At 35.3% G+C, this 20,551-nt stretch overlaps 1 pseudogene; it reads right to left on the bottom strand.

Annotated features, from left to right (window-relative positions):
* Positions 1-6,668: 6,668 nt before the first annotated feature.
* On the bottom strand, positions 6,669-8,225 carry LOC111880957 (glycine dehydrogenase (decarboxylating) A, mitochondrial-like; annotated as a pseudogene).
* Between the last annotated feature and the right edge of the window lie 12,326 nt (positions 8,226-20,551).

Consider the following 20,551-nt stretch of genomic DNA (forward strand, 5'->3'; position numbering starts at 1 on the left):
CAACACCTTAGACCTCTACAAGCCAACCCATGACAGTCTTAATTCATATCTACTTCCAACATATGACCGACTGTGGATGGTTTGAATAACTTAGTCATTCTGGAAGAATAACCTAGTTTATTCGGGAAGTCAAAACATGCAAAATGAAACACAAGAATAATTGAATCCAATATGGTATCAAAACCTATGAACATAAATAAAACACCTTTTATTTATCACCATATGATTACACATTATTCATGTATATTGTTTCAACTATCAACTTTATTCTTGAATTTAAAACAATAGTAGTCCCATGCTTACTAGTCATGCCACACACCAAGTATGCATACTATGTTTGTCTATGATCTTTACTTTGTGATATAAATCAATTGAACATAACTCCAATGATTCTCTTTTCACACCCCCAAATCCTTACTGCAAATGCAAGAATTCCAAATTCATTCCATTTACTGAAATATGTTACATTCTAAACTTATATGCATTGATCCTCTTGTAATGATTATGCACAAAGTAAGAAAGACTTGGCAACAATCATTACAGAGTATTCCAAAGGAGATCAGCTCCTTGGAAACATCCTTCTTGCATTAAGTTTCCTAATCTTACACAGATTGAATAATTTCTAACTTTGAAACATTTCCATATTCCATTTTGACTATTACTTCTGAACAGGAGTTGCCTCCTTACAAATTATGTCAATATGGTCCTTTAAAAATTATCACTATACTTCCAACTGTCCTTGAGCACCCAATCTTTGGTAAACCTTATATTGTCCTTGACAATTGTTTAATCCTTTTAGTCATATCCAGTTCTAAACCTTTTCCCTTCTTAATGGCCCAGGCATTTGGAAAATTTTAGAAAGGATGAATATAGCACATGTAATCGATCCTATATCCGAAGTATATGGGAATCGATTCATGATGTCTCACATAAAGACTAAACCAGTCTTTTGCTATAACATTTCCATTTCAATTTGCCAAGTTCTCATAATTCAGATTATGAAAAGGGATGCCGTAATCATAATCGAATTTTAGAACGCAAATAATGGACCCATGTACAGAATTTCCTTATGTTGAGCCATTCCAACATGAAATTCATATATATATATCCTTGACTAAATGATTAAAACCTCACGATCTAAGCTTATAGATTTGAGATGAAATATAATTTCCTCTCCCTTAATTATAGCAAAACAACTCTTTCCCAATTGAAACCTTTTGTTTTCTATAATTAACATTGCTAACTTGCAATACTTTATCATAATTATCATGCTCCCACTAACATGATGATTATTAGCATAACACTTATGCTCCCACTAGCTTTGACATGTACTCAGAAATCAGCTGACTTTCTTACCAAAGTTCAGATTTCTTATACTAGATTCATAAAACTTTATCAAAATCATACACCTTCCCTTAGATAGCACACTTGTCTATCTAAACAATTATGAAGAGGGATGCCGTAATCATAATGGTTAGACCTTTTTGCCACTTCTCACAAGTCTAGGTTAGTGTGCCGGTAAACCACACACGCTCCACTAACGACTTTGAGAATGCAAATATCACAATTGCTATCTAGCTAAAATCTACTTAGTGAAAGTGTTTCCTCACCATCATTTTCATGAATCGGAGAGAAACCTTATGAAACTTAGATTTAATGGTGTATGTGTTCTTATCCATGTGAATTGTCAAAACCATAGACACAAGACAAGGATAATGACAAATACAAACTCATATGGACTGAACTCAATCTTAATTTCTTCCCACCTGGCAGCTCAAGGGCCTGCCATTGCTTCCAAGTAGTTGTGCAACAAATTGAGAACTCTAAGAACTCATATGCAAAGCCAACTTTAACTAGAATGGGCACAGAATATGTCAACACGATAGGTTATAAACCTCAAGCCGTGTGCTAGTGAAGAACTTCAGGTTTATTCTTGATTAGTTCTTGAGACTTTCAAGACCTTTAAGACTCCCACTGTCCTCTTGACATATAAGACGCCCTTGTCAAACATCCAAGAGATAGTTCGGATTCTAATCAAGACAAACACTTCACACAATTGGCCTTAGTTGGTCTTTGTTTTATCCAAAACATCACAACATACCAATTTCAAATGTACAAGAGTTTTAAACCTTCTTTAAGACATGTCACTCAAGTTACAATCTTAGAGTATAACTCTAAGAATTGTTTTTGGAACGAAGTATGAATCATCTTCTTGATTTAACCACTTCAACAATTCAAGTTCCTCTTCTTAGCTATAAGAAGGCTCTTAGAGAATGAATTGTCTATAAATCATTAAGATGATCACAAAACTGATACGAAAGTACTCTCTCCCATCTTTTCAGATTTGAGAAAGTTTTATCCTTCTACCTAATTTGATTCTTCTTATTCGCTCTGCCATACATTGAACCTTTTCCAATGTCTCAGAATTACACTTAAGCTTGTAAGTATAACCATATTTACTGAGCTATAGTAAATTATGATGAATAATCTTATCGATCTTTTGTGGTGGACTTAATCATTGCATAAGACTGTGTACTCGATCCCTTAGTCCTTCACTTGACTCACACATCCATGTGAACAAGTAATTAGTCTTAATTTTCCAATACTTGAAAGTTCTCATTCATCATGCTATACAACTTGCATGATTCCAAGTTCCGGTCCAATTGAAACTTGGGTGATGAGAATCTTTCCTTATTTGGTAAATTTAGACATTACCACAAATGAAAGAATCAATTTCATACTTCCACTCTTGCTATTAATGGAATCTTATAAGCAACAAAAATTTCCACAGATGCCATTGTAAGGATATTTTAAAATAAATAAAATAAAAAATTTTCCTTTTATTTTAAAAACTTTGCGGAAGAACTTGTCCTTACAATCCATATGAAAACTTGTTGTTATCTATTCCTAAGCAATATCTCATAACTCCTAAGAAGTAGCTCAAGAATCCGATCTTCAAACTATGCGATAGAAATCCATCTACGCCATCAGATTCAACATATTCTTTCTTTAAGTTTCTTCACTTTTCTTTGATTCTTAAAACATCACCATGTGACCTAGTCACATCATGTATCAGGAATCTCAGAATAGAAACTTAGCAGAGTTAGATAGTGGAATTTACCTGAAGTAGAGTCAAACTTATTGACTTTAACATCCTTAGGTAAATTTGGCAGGTTCGCAACCAATGCCCCTTCCTTTGGCAATATAAACATATGGACCCTTTGATAATGGTACACAGGACTATCATAGACTTAGCTTTTCTCTTTACCATTTGGTCAACCGAGTTGACTATGGCTGATCCCTTTACCATTGGGAAGAGAATGCTTTTCTGGATTTCCTGTGTCACTATTGTCAATGTCCATCAAGTTTTAAGGAAGTTGATCTTAACAAATAGATAAGATCATTAAGGGTCTTGTCATAGTCTGTTTCATAGGTGTCCCAAAGGAACTCACTATGTGACTTAGAAAGTGATTGAACCACCAACTTTCTCAAGACTTTGACACCCAACTCTCCCGGCTTGTCAATATGTGACTACATCTCCAAGATGTGATCACACCTAGACCTTGCCTTGCCAATAGTGCTTGAGTGACCTTGAACTTGTGGGTTAGGGAGAATAATTGGAGGAGGTGAAAGAAGTATGATTTCCATGGGACATCATCTTCATTTAGGAAAGCTTCTTTCAAGAGATTTAGGAAGATCATAAATGTCTAAACCCGACATCTTTTCGGAGATATTCAAGATAGTTGATCTTAAGTCCTTAATATAACACCCAATATGAAATATTAAGGTTAGGACCCAACAAACTATTTTATAACTTAGAAGAGGGATGTCGTAATCCAAGCTATAAAATATTTGAAGGTAGGTGAATGACGATTCACCAATTTCCACCAAGATAAATGAAATGTATTATTAGGTTTTAATTGGTTTTGAAACTCCTAGATCTATTGAGATTCATTGAACTGTTCAATGGCATGTTTCAATCTCGAGTGTGCCCTTCAGGTTTTGTGACTGGGATGCCGAGGATCACAAAACAAGGTGTGAAGTAACCATGCAAATTACTTGGTACCCTTAAGTGTTTACCCCTCAATCAATGTGCCAGTTAACCACACACGCTCCACCGATACTATGATAAACATTAAGTTACCCTTTGCCTACCTTGTTAAATATGAGTTAGTGTGCTGGTTAACCACACACACTCCACTAACCGACTTAAACAAAGTGCAAAGTGTAGTTTCATGGATTAGCACCTTACTCACATTTTCCTAAGTGACTAAGATTTAGTATTTATAAGAGTTTAGTTACTTAGTATTTATCATTAATACTTTTAATGAAGGGAGAATTATAGTCCTGTCAAACCCGTTCGGCTAACGACCCTCCACCAGTCAAGCAAGCGGTGGTGAGAGTGGACACCCATTAAGTTGCCATTTTATAGGCAACAACCTTATACCCACCTTATAGATCGGCTTCGTGAATGAGGCCTACTAGCGGTAAGACTGACTTTACTCTTATACATATATATATATATATTATTAACTTATAATATTATAAAGTATAAGGGTTGAATTTTAATTCTTTAAAATTCTAAGGGCTAACATGGAATTAAAGTATTCATAAGTGAAAACTTTTCAAATTCCAAAACTTGAGGGCAAGTTTTGAAACTATTCAAAACTAATTAATTTCATAACTTATGTGTTTCAAGTAGTTTTAATCCAAAAACTCTTCAAGTTCCATAACTTGAGGACAAGTTATGGAAGACTTTAAACTAATAAAAGAATTAACTTTTTTTTATTTTATAACTTATGGAATTAATCAAGGTTACACTTTTTTTTAATTTATTATTTAATGAAGAGACTCTTGGTCATCCATAACTTGAGGACAAGTTATGGAGTCATAAAACAATTTAATGAGGAAAAAGACTCTTCATTTTGTAACCTATGCCAACTTTTATGAGTTTTAAGATTCATTACATAAACACATTTTATGAACTTCTTTTAGATTAATTTGGATTAAAACCAACTATCACATAATTTTATTCATTAATCTAAATTCACTCATAAAACAAGGTAACACAAAAAACTTTTGGTGATCCATAACTTATTCTTAAGTTATGGAATCCTTTAAAACTTTAGCACCAAATTTTGTAAATCCATAAAAACTTTGAATCAATTTTTTTTAAAACCTTTTCATATCCATAACTTATGGAGGTTTCAAAAAATAAAACTCTTTAAATCAAACTTTTAAAACTAATAAAATAATCATATCATTTTATCTTTTATTAAATTTGACCTAATTCAACTCATAAAGGAAATTATTCAAATTTTACAAATAATTAGTTTTTCACAAGAACAAGTAATTATCTTAAAATTTGACAAACTTCATGTTTTTTTTTCTTTTTTTTTCAACTTTGAAAATAAAATATTTGCATCAATATAACAGAAAACAACCCGTGGCTCTGATACCACTGTTGGGTTTTGAGCATTCTAACACTCCTATGGTGTACATGCAACCCTATAAACCTTGGATCTATGTTTTCTCTATAATACATGCAAATAAGAACTTTCCAAGGCTTTAATCCTAACTAGCATATTATGAAGTTCTTATACTACAAAGTACTAGTTAGATGACATACCTTTTTGATGTAGCTTGATGTCTTCAAGCTTTAAGAGCTTAGCCCCAATAGTGTGGAAGCCTCAAATGGAATCACAAATCACCAAAACACCTTGGAAGACTTTAGAGAATATGGATACTTGGTTCTCTCTAGTGAAATTGGCTAGCCCTTCTTAGTGTACCACACACTAGTGCCAATTTCACCAACCAAGGACATCTTTATATAGTATGGAGGATTAGGGTTAAACCCTAATACCCATGACCTTTCATTTCCTAGGATCCATGGGTTAAACACTCCATGGAATATCCATGAAAGCTTAGCCCAACCTAAATGAACTTGGCCCATTCCATATATATAAGAGTCCATATTTAATTAGTTCCTTTTGATCACTTAATTAATTATAAATTAATTATTGATCAATACTAATTAAATAATATGATTCCATATTAATATATTAGAACCTATAATATATTAATATTAATCATAAACATACTATTCTCAAAAGATTATCCATATAAATTGTGTCGGTGAAGTGCACCCCAAATGGACCATGCCGGGTCGGGTCAAGTACATACCAAATATAGTTATGGACTTAGACATTAATCCAACAATAAGATTACCTGTAATGGTAAAGTAAGACTGTTCTGTCAAGTGTCAATATTAAACTTATTAATGTTGTTAGGAACTGAAAGTTTTAAAAGAGTGTTTGATTCAATCATTCAATAGCTAAAAATTGTATTAATTTTTGTGATAAAGTGGTGTTGAAAGAGTGTTTGATTGAGTCATTGAATATAGCTAAAATTGTTTAAATTTGATAAAGAGGTTAAGATGGGATCTTTCACAAAAAGTGAAATCTATACATCATCATGACAAGGAATTGGTATAATTAAGAGCAGCTGGTCAGCATGATTTTACATGAATAATACTATAAAAGCCAGCAGCGGCCATATAAGGCTTACAAATACGAAACATGTATATATAAGAACAAGATTTAAGTATAACGCTGAAAAAAGAACCTTAAAACCACACCACATCATTCACATGTATATCTTCTTATTTCTTAAGCATTAGATTCAACTTTCTCTTCATACTCATGTGGTGGCTGAAGGGTTCCGATCACCATACACATTGTCCACACGGCCTGTCACACATAATTAACCCAACCATAGTTAATCAATATTTAACCACATCAATCAACAATTAAGGATTCAAAAAAAACTTTTTAATTATTCAGATTAAATTTTCTCCATGAGAGAGAGACGAACATGTAGTAGGCCAGAACTTAGCTGCATGAAGCCATGGTGCAGGGTAAGCTACATATTCTCTTGAGTATGGTTTTGTCCACTTATCAGCCATGAGTAGTTGTGGTGGATGAGGTGCTCCCTACAATTTTTTTAATTTCCATCATTATCCCAAATATAACTCTTGAACAAATAATACAAAACAGTCAGAACTTAGTTATTGTTATAATTACCTTGATGACATTGTTGTTGATGTCCACTGTTCCTTTCTCAATTTATGCTATTTCTTGTCTAATGGAGATCAAAGCATCACAAAACCTGTCCAACTCAGCCTACAACTCAAAAATTCCACATGTTATGTTATATAAAATGAAAGGAAAGGAAAAAACATTATAAATTTTAAAGAAGCTTTACTCTTTTTTTTTCAAAAAATACCTTGCTTTCACTTTCAGTGGGTTCAATCATTAGTGTTCCTGGAATTGAACATGACATAGTTAGACCATAAAACCGGTAATCAATCAGACGTTTTGCAACATCTTCTGGCTCTATTCCAGCACGTGTCTGAATATGAATATGACTCAAGTTAGTTGCTATTTCTTTTTGACTTAACAAAAAATATGACTAAATAATATTATAACTTACTTTCAAGGGTCTCAAATCAACGATGAACTCATGGGCAACTGTTCCACTCACACCACGGAAAAGAATGGGATAGTGATTCTGCAATGTAGTTAATCCAAAAGGAAAAAAATTGAGAACTTGATAATAACAATAATTAAAAAAATATTATATATTTGTTCTTAATTAATAGGGAATGAAAGAAATTGAGACCTCAAGACATTTTGCCATATAGTTTGCATTCAAGATAGCTATACTGTATGCATCTGTAAGTCCTTGAGATCCCATCATGGCAATGTATGTATATGATATAGGAAAGATAAGTGTTGAACCCCAAGGTGCTGCTGAAACCGTGCCAAGTGGCTTACTCTGCTCAAGGGTTGGTATACCTCTAGTGGCAACCTTTAAATCAAGATTTACAAATTAAATTATATAAACTTAACAACATATTACTCTAATTACACATAAACATCAAACTAAAAAAATTATTGTTTTTTCTTACCACAGGGTGTGAAGGCAAGTAGGGTGCCAAGTGTTTCTTCACACCAATGGGGCCCATTTCGGGCCCACTACCACCATGTGGAATGCAAAATGTCTTTTGAAGGTTTAGATGACAAACATCAACCCCAATCCACCGTGGACTTGTTAATCCAACCTGTAAAAAATAAAAACCAAATAATTTTTATATGATGTTTCAATTTTGTTACCTCCATTAAAACGACACAAGAAGTGTAATGTTTATGTACCTGTGCATTCATATTCTCTAGCAGCTCCAACATTTGGTTGCAAAAAGAAAGAGTCAAATTCGGTTATGGTACACAAAATGTCCCCCAAATTCTTGAACACTTCCTGCAAGATATTTTTTTATGTTGCTCTCAGGTTAAAAGAAAAGTCAACAGAAATATAATTTGGAATTGTAAGTCAAAATTAGAAAGATTTGATTACCTGATACCCCTATGCCTGTTGGGTAGGAGAAAAAGGATGCATATCTGCAAAGGCTTCCATGTCACATGCATCATCTCTATAGTTGCATTAAGCTTCATGGTGCAAGATCCCAAAGGAATCATACTGTGGCATAATGACAGATCCTTTGACTGCAGCTTACTAATGTATCTTAGTAGCTTATGCTCCATATGCTAACTAAAATAAATAAATAAATAAAGAAGCAGGAAAAGCCTTTTACATGTTAAAAAAGTGACTAGGTTTTGAAAAAAAGTATCATGCGTGTTGAGAATCGAATGAGTCAGATATGGAGTCTCTCTGACAAGTCCGGAAGGGATAACATCCTGAACCTCTGGTGCAAGTGATGTGGCACTGAATGTCACCTAGAATCAAGAATCAAGATTCTTGATTTATATAAATATTTGTTATATCAAAAGAAAGGAAAAACTCATGGGTTTTCCTAAGGCAAAAACTTTGAACATCCTGAACCTCCGCCAAGAGAACCCACTTCAACTGCCGCCGTTATTTCACCAACTCCGGCCATTAGATGTAATCATGTGTGCAGATACTTACATTACCAAAGATAGGACCGGAGGCAAGAGCGGATGAACTTGGTTCAGAAAACCAGAAGGGTGATTATGGTTTTCCAGTGAGAGAGAGACAGAGAGAGAGAGAGAGAGAGAGAGAATGCACATTAGGAATGATGCCCTCAGCCATTGCCCAAGCCAATCAGATACGAAATTGAGGGCTTTAAGCACAGTGGGATGAAAATATCACATATAGCTACAATATAAACAAACGGATCTATAAGTAAGTAATGTTACTAGTAAGAATAATTAGCCGACAGTCATAAATGATAAATGCATAAAGTTTTTATGTCACTTGAAGAGATTTTCTACTGAGGTGACCTAGATTTGGTTCTTTGTGATCTGAAATATCAACGATTCAAGAGTTAATTACTTGCTTACTGTTATGATCTGTATAGAATTCATTTATGTTTTGCACTCAAAAACTTGATTGTATAGATGAACAAAAACTAAGATGATCTCAAATTGACAAGCGTATAATCGCATAAACAATTAGAAACAACCAACGAGCAAAATGCAGGCAAGCAAACTTCAAATTATTCAGGTAGAAAGCACAAATTTCATACCTAGTTACATTCATTTGCAAATCAATTCAGATTAACTCAAGTATTATAAATCGGATTGATCTAAATCAAATCAACAAGAAGATCGATCTATTCGAAAGAAGTAACGGAGGAGAAAACGACTTACGGATAGGAGACAGAAGGTGGATCCAGGACTTAGAACCCCAATCGCCAACATCGTGAGTGTAAGAAGTCGCAGTTGTCAGCATAGGCGTGTGTGAGCGTAAGGAGTCGCTGACACTGCGAGGATGAAACTTGATTAATTTTGTGGAGTTCTCCCATAAAATCCCTAGCTGGTTGATGGAGGCGTTGATTGTTGATGATGATGGGCCGGTAGTTTCATCGATTTCGAGTATCGTAGTACCAGGTGGGGGAGGATAAGATAGCTTCAAAGAAGGTCACAAATATGGAGCAAGGAAGAAGGAAGACATCGTTGCGAATTGACGGTGGTTGTGTCTAGGGTTAGATTGAAGGAGGAGGGAGAAAATGGATCTCTGTACGATTTTATGAGAGATACAGGAGATTACTTCAAAATTTTAGAATTTTCTAATTTTAGAGGATCCCTCTTTAAAAACGCGCGTTTAAATGAAAAAAATATAAAGCGACATTTGTAGACGACGCCCATTTAATTTAGGTGCCCTCCATGTTTGTAAATTTTTTATGTGGGACAATAATTTTAGGGCACGCACAAATGCGTGTCTTATATCCTTCAAATTTTGGAAGGCTGACATTATTTTTAAGAACACATCAAAATACGTATCATAAATCAGTGAGTGTCATTGTTCGCGCGTCATTAAAGGGTATTTTTCTTGTAGTGTTTTATCAAAAACAAAAAAATAAAAAATAAAAAAGAAAAATTAAAAATAAAGTAAAATTAAGAATTGAGAATTAAAAATAAGTCTTTTTTTATCTATTCTGATACTGAAAATAATTTTGTAACACTGGGATCAAAGTTATTAGACAGCCTTAGTCTGCTTATCGGTACCTCTACCTCTATGTCTATGTCTGGTCGATTGCTGGTATTGTGGCCCACTTAAACACGAAAGATTTGTGATAAGATTTAGGACAGACTATAAGTGACAAGACATTAAATATTGTGAACTTAGATATCTTTCCTAAAAGACCATTTAGTTGACGACGACCAACAATATTGTTGTCCACCTAAATTAAGCAGCGAGATCTACAGACAACCTATAGGTGTTCAATTTTAATTGTATTAGAACGTATTTCCCGTTTCCTGATATACCCCAATAATCAAGAACTTCTAGAATACTCCTTACTTTAGTTGCATATGCTATATACCAGGTCCGATTGTTAATCACGTAAAGGAGACAACATATGGATAACAGGTAGGAAGAATAGCATAGAAGAAGATGCAGAGAGACAGAGTTGCATATGTTAAAGTCCAGGTCGGATCTTTCGATCACATAAAGGAAGTAACATATGACTGATAGTAAGAAAGAAAGAAAATATTTTTCTATAGACATGGTTTATCGGAATTTTCCAGTTGTCCCATCAATATTGGAATTAAGGACAGAGTCCGTACATCGAAGAAAAGTAAAGCCATAGTTCTAAATACGAATTTCTTTAATGAGACCGATGGATTCTAATGTATATCTCCCTGCTCAACTTATCCTAGCGTTGTGTTTTCAGGCTAAACGGATCTATCTAGGTCAAGTTTTGTCAGGACTCTAGATTCCTTAAGTTCATCTGATCATAGTCAAATCCATTTTACAACCCTTCGTGCCTACCAGCGCATCGAACATAGAGCACATACAACTCGACTTTGGCACCTTACACAACTTTAGATTATCTGTTAGCACATGATTATATCACTTCCCAGCACATCACTTACAACCAAAAACTATTAACAATTTTTTTTTTTTAATTTTCTAAGTGTTTCTAAAAAAAATAAAACAGAAATAACATTATTTTTTTTGAATTTTTTATTTTCTAATTTTTGTTTGGTTTTTGTTTATTTGTCCCCCTAAATTTGTGCATGGTTGAGAATGAAATTAAAATGCGCAAATTTAAACTAAACTAAAACAAAAATTATTTCTCAAAACGAATCATTTTCAAAAACCTCACAAGCACATCGAATCGAGCTTTGTTGAACGACTTTGTAAACAGAACCGCCACATTATTAGCAGTGGGAACCTGTTCCAGCTGAATGAGCGAACGCTCATAACAATCTCTAATGAAATGAATTTTGATGTCAATGTGCTTGGTTTTTGAGTGCTAGATTGGGTTTTTAGCAATCTGTATTGCAGCTTCAATGTCACAAAATATAGGGGTTTCTAAATAATTCAAACTGTAATCCAACAACTGATGTTGGATCCATATAACTTGAGAGCAACAAGAAGAGGCAACAACATATCTGACTTCTGTTATTGAGGTTGAGACGGTGTGCCGTTTCTTGAACTGCCAAGATACCATCTGGTCACCAAGGAATTAATACCCTCCTGAAGTAGATTTCCTGTGAAGCTCACAGCCTCCATAATTACTGTCAGCAAATTCATAAAAATCAAATTCATAATTTTTCGGATACTAAAGACCCAAATTTGGGTTGCCTTTGAGATACCGAAAGATTCTTTTGACAACAATAAGATGTGAAAGTTTAGGATTAGCCTGATAACGTGCACATTGACAAACTGCAAACATGATGTTTGGACGGCTTGTAGTTAGATACATCAACGAGCCGATCATCGATCTGTAGTGAGTTTGATCTACGGATTCGCCGTTAATATCTGGAGTCAGCAGGGGTCTCTCAGCCATTGGTGTTAAGGAACGTTTTGCATCTTGAAATCCGAACTTCTCAAGTATATCGACCACATACTTTGGTTGATGGATCAGGATTCCGGTTGATCTTTATTGGACCTAAAGCCTCAAAAACATGATTATTTCGCCTAGTGAACTCATCTCGAACCTCTTTTTCATCAATCCTTCGAACTCTTTGCATAGCTGTGGACTTGTAGAGCCAAAGATAATGTCATCAACATAGATTTGGACTAGAATCTGATCATTACCCACATGCTTGATGAACAAAGTTTGATCGATAGTGTCGCGAGAATATCCATGTTCGAGCAAGTGCTTTGTGAGAGTTGCATACCATGCTTGAGGAGCCTGGTGTAACCCATACAACGCCTTGTCCAACTTGTAGACATGATTGGGAAACTTTGAGTTAATAAACCCAGGAGGTTGATCAACGTAGATTTCTACCCTCACTTTGCCATACAAGAAGGCTGTCTTGACATCCATCTGATAAACAGTGAAGTTCATGTAGGATGTGTATGCAAAGAAGATACAGATAGCCTCCAAGTGAGCCACCAGAGCATAGAACTCAGTGTAGTTGAAGACCCTTGATATGCCTAAACCCACGAACCACCAATCTTTACTTGTTGCACACTATGACTCCGAAATAATCCTGCTTATTACGACATACCCAGCGTGTTTCGATTGACTTTTTGTCCTTAGGAAGTTCAACTAGCGTCCAAACCCTGAGTTTTTCAAATTGATTTAACTCTTCGTACATAGAATCTACCCAGCTAGGCTCATTCAAAGCCATTTCAACGTTCTTTGGTTCTATTTGAGCGATAAAGCAAGAATAGAGGCATTGATTAACATCTCCACTCTGGCTTCTTGTTCTAACACCATCACCCAGCTAGCCAATGACATTCTTGATCGGATGACCGCGTTGAATGCATGAAGGTATCTCCTGGCTAATATCATTGAGTGAAACGGGAAGATTGTGAATGTTAATAGCTCCATCATTTTCCGAATGATCTACTTCAAACGAACCGGTCTCATAAGTAGGATCTGCCACAAACTCATTAGCAATTTGTTCAGGAAAGAGTAGTTCCATTAAAGTTTGAGTAACAACGGATGCATCTCTGTACATGAAATCTGTTTCATCAGGAGTTAGAGGAGTAGCATCAGCATCTGGAGCATTTTGTTGACTTGGAGATTCTGGACAAGTAATTGGAACAGATGACTCCACCGCGGGAATTGTAGAAGACACTATCGGCGGTCTATAAACAACTTCTTCATCTTCATCTTCAAGTACAGTCTTTGAACCAGAAGTAGAACCAGATAAACTATCTGAACACACATTGAACGATTTGAACATTGAAGGATTCTACAATTTGCTTCGTCTTCTTGTTGTAAACCCTATACGCAATGCGTGCATCATACCCCACAAAATAGCAGTCATCAGCTTTGGCATTGAACTTCGAGGATGGAATCCAGGTGAAAAGGGTACAAGGGCATCCAAAAACACGAAAATGACTAACAGATGGCTTGTGACCATATAGAATTTCGTCCGAAGTCTTCATCTGAGTTTTGTTGATTAACACACGATTTTGAAGATAACAAGTGGTGTTAATTGCCTCGGCTCAAAAGAAAACATGTAATTTGGAGTCACAATGTATCGTCCTTGCAGTGTCTTGTAGCGTTCAATTCCTTCGTTCAGTAACACCATTTTGTTGAGGCGTGAAAACTGAACTATATTGACGCTCTATTCCCTTTTCTGCACAAAAGTGATCCAGAACTGCATTCTTGAATTTTGTTCCATTATCAGTTCAAAGTGCCTTCACCCGATTATTTGTTTGGTTCTCAATCATCATAATAAACTTCTTTATCAGATCAACAATCCCAGCTTTGTTGGATAAGAAGAAAACCCACGTAAAACGAGAGAAGTCATCGATCACAACCAAACAATACGAGTTTCTGTTGATGCTAAGGACATTGACCGGACCAAATAAGTCCATGTGCAATAATTGGAGCACCTGGCTGATTGAATTGATTCGTTTTGGCAGGTGTGGTTTCCTATGATGCTTTCCTTGTGCACATGACACACACTTTTCAAATGTTATAAAGTCTCTGATAGGCAGGCCACACACCATTTCATTTGAAAAGAGGCACGTGACTTGTTCAGGAATGTTACTGTTCATGTCAATAATGTATGCATTTCCATCCCGCTTTGATGTAACCAGAATCCACTCATCCGGGATGACAATGCCTGACTTTAAGATCAGACACTCTTTATCAGTAAAATGTGTTGAAAAACCTTTGTCGCAAATCTGAGAGACACTTAACAAGCTATGCTTTAACTCAGGAGCATAGTTGACGTTCTCAAAACCTAGCACTCCGTTCGTCACAGTTCCTCTTTGTGTAATTTTTCCGCCTTCTCCGCCCGTAAAGGAAACGAACACCCCATTAAAAGTTTGAATGTTGTTCTATTGGGAGATGTCTCCTGTCATATGCCGGGAGCAGCCGTTGTCAACGTACCAAGGTTTGATGACATTCCTCCGCAACTATCCCTGCAAATGAGCGGGATCATTTAGATTTGGAGACCCAGGTCATTACTTTCTTGGGTTGACCCTTTACAATTACAAATTTATCTTTTTACCTTTTTGATTTTGAATCATCATTTAAAGCATTCTCAGAGGATGACAATGATTGGTTGGAAGTTAATTTAGGCACCCACTGGTAATTAGGTTTCTTAAAAATCATGGGTGATTTTGAGGTATGTTTCTTTTCAGTTTGCTTTGAGCATTTGGATTTTCTACCAAAAGTGGTTGAAGATCCAGATTTACTCTTCGACGAAACAGACCTTGACATAGCCTTGCTCGATTTTGGCAAACTGTTTGTGACTTTGTTATTGAAAACCTGTTTGTTCTTTTGAAAAACTGCCCTTTTCTTGTTATGAGTATCCTTCCAATCATCATCTCGAGGACGAGATTTTAAGGACTTTCTAGTTAAAGACCTTCCTCGGGACTCATTCTCTCTCCTTGGTGAAGAAAAAGGCATAAACACTCTATTAGAACAATTTCGAGCAATATGACCAGCAATACCACAGTTGAAACAAATTTGCTTATTATCTTAAGATTTGATACCGCCTTGATCAGATTTCATGCTTTTATCTACTTTTATAACTTTTCCACATGTGCACGTGCAAGAGTTAGACTGTGTGACAGATGTAAAAGGTGTGGATGTACTAATGTCAGATTTGATAGATTTTTCAAAATCAACACCACATTTTTCAGAATTATCAATTTTAGACATCACATCATCAAAAACAAAAACATCATTCTTAACATTAAACACAAACTTATCACAAATGGGAACACCAAACTTAGACACCGATTTATTAGACTCAGACTTCTCATCACCTTGCTTTCCCTGGCTTGTTGACACATCTGCATTTGAAGTAGAAATGTTAGTATCCAAAACCCTAGCACTAGGTCTTGTTGCCTGTTCAACAGCTGGTTTACCATAAACCATGTATGCTTCTCTATCAATTTCTTCTTGGGACAAATGAGTAGGAGTATAGTTGTGATTAAATGGAGGAGGGACACTGTGATATCCTATCCCTACTTGCTTTTGGTCTCTCCACTGCATTTGTTCTTCAATTATTTTTGCAACCTTTTCACTTGACACATCAAACTTCTTAAAATTAAAATCAACATTTTCAAAACGAATTTTCAATGTGTCAAGTTCTTTGGTTACAACAACAAGTTTCTCTTTGATGTAATCATAATTCTCACACTTGTTGCTGTAATCTTCTTGCAATTTCTTGAAATCTTTAATTTTAGATTCTAATTTTTCTTGTAATGGCTTTTGCTCTTTCCTAATAGTGTACCGTTCATATTTCAGATCCTCATTTTCTCTCTTAATTAACTCGATTTGATCACGTAGGAATTTGACAGTTTTGATGCAAGATTGAGAACAAGCAATTTCACCAACCTCCGGCTTTGCAGGCTCCAGCTTTGTTTTAACCATGAATGCGAATTGGAGTACCATCATTTCTGCTTCTGAATCTATTTCAACTTCTCTTTCAACAACATCATTGATTTGGGCGAGATGAGCGTTTTCAGGTCCTGAGATGCTCAGAGCCTGAATTTGATCTTCCTAGTCAAATGACTGAGCCACCATGGCGAGATTTGTTGTCTGATTGTTGATGGTAGCTCCTCTACTGCTATTCACTGGCACCATAATTTTTTCACAATTTTCCCTTCTTTCAGGCTTTGGGCAATCTCTGGCGAAACGACCAGGTTCATTGCAGTTGAAACATCGAAGTTTGCCTTTGTTGAAACCAACCTTCTTTTCTGCATTCATGCCCCAATTATTTTTGCCTGTCTTCTTGGAAAATTGTTTTGCTCTGAACACGGCCATAGCAATTTGCCATGTTATGTCCATTTCTTAAATATCTTCTGGATGAATTTGGTCCAGATCAACAAATGAAAATTGAGTGGGCAGCTCACCAGCTACAAACACATTGTAACAATTCACAAGACCAGTTGCAAAAGCCAGATTTTTAGCTTTTTCGGTGGGACCTGGGGTTAGGGCAGGAGGTGAAACAGTAGCAATTGGAACAGATGTATTTGAAGTGAAAGCAACTTATGGATATGACATTGAAGACTGAGCACTTTGCATAGATGGTTGGGAACCAGGAAATGGTTGAACTTGAGAAGTGGTGAAAGATGAAAAGGCATTGTTGGATTGAATTCCCAGATTCACAGTGGAGTATGAATTGACATGGTTGATCTCTCTCTTCTTGTCATCCAATTCACAAGCTTTAATGCTTGCCATTGTTTCAGCTAAGTTTATACGAGTGAGATCTTTTGTTTTCTTAATGACAGCCACATTCATACCCCACGGCTTCAAAAGTGAGTTAAGCAACTTTTTATTTATCTCAAATTTGGTCAAGTAAATCCCAGCTATACTCATTTCAGTAGTGAGCGTAGTAAATCATTGTAACTGAGCTTCCCAAGTTTCTCGAAGAACATAATTTAACATGTTGAATTTTTGTCTTAACATGTCTTGACGGCTCTCTTTCATATCTTCGTTTCCTTCATAGACCTCAATTAAAGCTTCCCATAAAGCTTTCGCTGAAGTGTATTCTCTAAAACCTTGTGCAATCTCTTGAGATAATGCTATTGTGAGTGTAGCCAATGCCTTTTCTTGCTCTTTAATTTTCTCAAAGTCATCATTCGTGTAGTTTTCAATTTTCTTGTCTGTGATTGTTCCATCTTCAAGTGTTGTGGTGATACGAATTGGTCCTTTCAAAATGCTACACAGGGTTCCATAGAAAGTCATGAACTTAATAATATATATATATATATATATATATATATATATATATATACACATAAACTTAATAATAATACTTTTTTGAAATAAAGTACCTAATGAAATGCATAATACCCTTTATATATATATATATATATATATATATATATATATATATATTAGGTACTTTATTTCAAAAAAGTATTATTATTAAGTTTATATATATATATATATATATATATATATATATATATATATATATATATATATATATATATATATATATATATATAAAGCTATTATGTGGCCTTTGAAGTTCGGACAAGTAAACCCGAGGGATTTCTTTAAATCTAGCACACTAAGGTCGTCTGGTCTGGATGTGTTGGTTGGAAGTCTGTTACATGGATTTCTTTACTTATAGGAAAAATATATTTAGATGGTTTATGTATATATTTATATTTATATTATTCATAGTTTAATTGAATTGTGCGTATCTGATAGGTGCATTTTATGCACCTATTTTGCATGTTTATTTCCGTTCTTTCATAGCATTCTACTTCATAATTATTGCATTTAGTTGATTATTTGGGAAATTGCATATTTCATTAATAATATCTGGTACTTCACTATTTTTGATTTATTTTGTAGGCATTATGGAGCGTGGAGCTTGGGGCTTGGATGCATGGAGCATGGAGCATGGAACTTGGAGGTTGTAGAATGGAGCTTGGAGCATGAAAAGAAGATGTATTGGTTATGCCATGGAAAGACATAACCCGAGTCATTGTTGCATTATCATCATAGCAAATGACTACGTTTGAAACACGGTTCATGTCACACCGACAGGGGTCGTGTTTTTCCTTTCTCATCTTATTTGAGCAACGTGACCCGTGGTCAAGCTAGACTAAATATGGAGCCAACAAAGAAGACTTATTGGACTTTTAGAAAAAAGCATGGGCCATGCCAAAAACACATGTTCAAGACAAATGGCCACGCCAAAAACACATGGGCAAAAGGCATGACCATGCTAAAAGCACATGATCTTATGGCAAGCAAGTGAGAATTTATAAAACAAAGGGTATCGCCACACTTTTAACGGAGACGGTTTTGGAGCAACTTTTGACGATCTTGGGCAATTTTTGGGGATATTTCTTTGAATTTTTGAGAGGACCTAATCAATGTAAACACTTTTGATTTCATTTTGTAAGTATTAAACATTTCCAATTTCATCTTTCTTTTTGATTGATTTGTTCTTAGCCATGTGTGGCTAAAAAACCCTAATTTCTAGTTCTTGTTCAAAACATGTTGATTGCTTGACTTGAATCATATGATTTGATGTTTGATTTGTGATTCTATTCTAGTGATTATGTTTTTATTTAAACTATAATCCTTAAATTTGATTTGTGTTTGATTGGCCACTTTCATGAATTGAATTTTTGTGTAGTTAATTAACTTTTAGGGCACCTAATCATTCTATTAAGTTAATAATTGGTAACAAACAATAAGTTTTCTTATTTTAAAACATATATCATATGTTTTCACACTTTCGAATACATGAGAAGAAATGAACACTGTTGGGAAGTGTGACAACCCGATATTTCGAGACAATGTAATGTAACACCAGTCAAATTTAGGTCAGAATATAACTTTCCTAAAATCTTATATGGGTTAAATAAAGTGGTTGGAATCGTATCACGGTTTTCATACATATAAAGAACACAAAAATCCGAGTTATAACGAGGAAGTTATAACCATTCTAAAATTCCGGACAAAACCGGCAACACCGATTAAACGAAAAACGCGAAGTTTCAATGCAATAGTTTTTAGCCATAAATATCTAAATGAAATTTGTAGATAACATTAAACCACGAGCGTACATAAAAAGAACGTCCAAATTTGACTTCGTATGAAGAAGTTATGATTTTTCCAAGATCCGGATATAGCAGTAGACAGCTAAAAACTCGAAATAGAGATCGAGAGACTTTTGCCCAAAAAAACCTAAAAGAGAATCGAAGGTCTCAACAATAGTAGTGCAACGATGAAAAGTCTGACGAAAACGAACATCGGATGAAGAAGTTATGGATTTTTAACGGAATTTTCGTGTCCCGGACCGTTAAAAATAAATAATTAAGCATTAAGTCAAAATTAGCCGATGAAGTCTAAACGAGAGTTGTAGAGCATATTTTCAGCTACGTGTGCATTTAAAGAACTCGAAAACGGAGCTCGTACGTGAAAGTTACGGGTTTTACAAGTTCAAGGCCCGAAATTCGAGGCTGTCAGGCTTGCCACGACGTGGCACAGCTTTGCCGCGACCCGACAAGTAACTGAGGGCGTCCAATCAATTGAAGAGGATAAGACTTGCTCACCACGACGTGGCCAGCCTTAGCCACGATGTGGCACACCAGAAATACCCCTATAAATAGATTTCAAGGGCTCCGAGTTCCATTGCTCAGTTCCCTTCTTTCTCGCGCCGAAACTCTGCGTTTAAGCCCCCGAGACCCTCCCAAAGCCCCGGTTTTTCACCTTCAAATCCTAAGGGAAGGTTTTGTGTTCCCGAGATTCCCGATAATCCTGAGATTTTCCTGCGTTTTCAACTCTTCCTGTCGAAGTTCTGCTCGATTCTTCTCTCGACTACGTCAAATCAACCACTTCAATCAAGTGAATTCATACCCCTATAAACTACACTTTCAAAAGTTTATCAATGCTTTTATACACCTTTAAGGGGGGGGGGGGGGGAGGGGAATACAAGTAAACACACGATTATTATCGTGTGTAACATAAAGTTTCACTATATACTCTTTTTATCAAATGAATCATATGTGATTCATAACTACTAAATGAGAACTTTCGTATGCAATATATATTCTCGATAACATCTTGTCTTTTGGAAATAAAACATGTTTATATATGTATACACGAATCAAA

This window comes from Lactuca sativa, chromosome 5 (genome assembly GCF_002870075.4).
Source record: "Lactuca sativa cultivar Salinas chromosome 5, Lsat_Salinas_v11, whole genome shotgun sequence".
Taxonomy (NCBI): domain Eukaryota; kingdom Viridiplantae; phylum Streptophyta; class Magnoliopsida; order Asterales; family Asteraceae; genus Lactuca; species Lactuca sativa.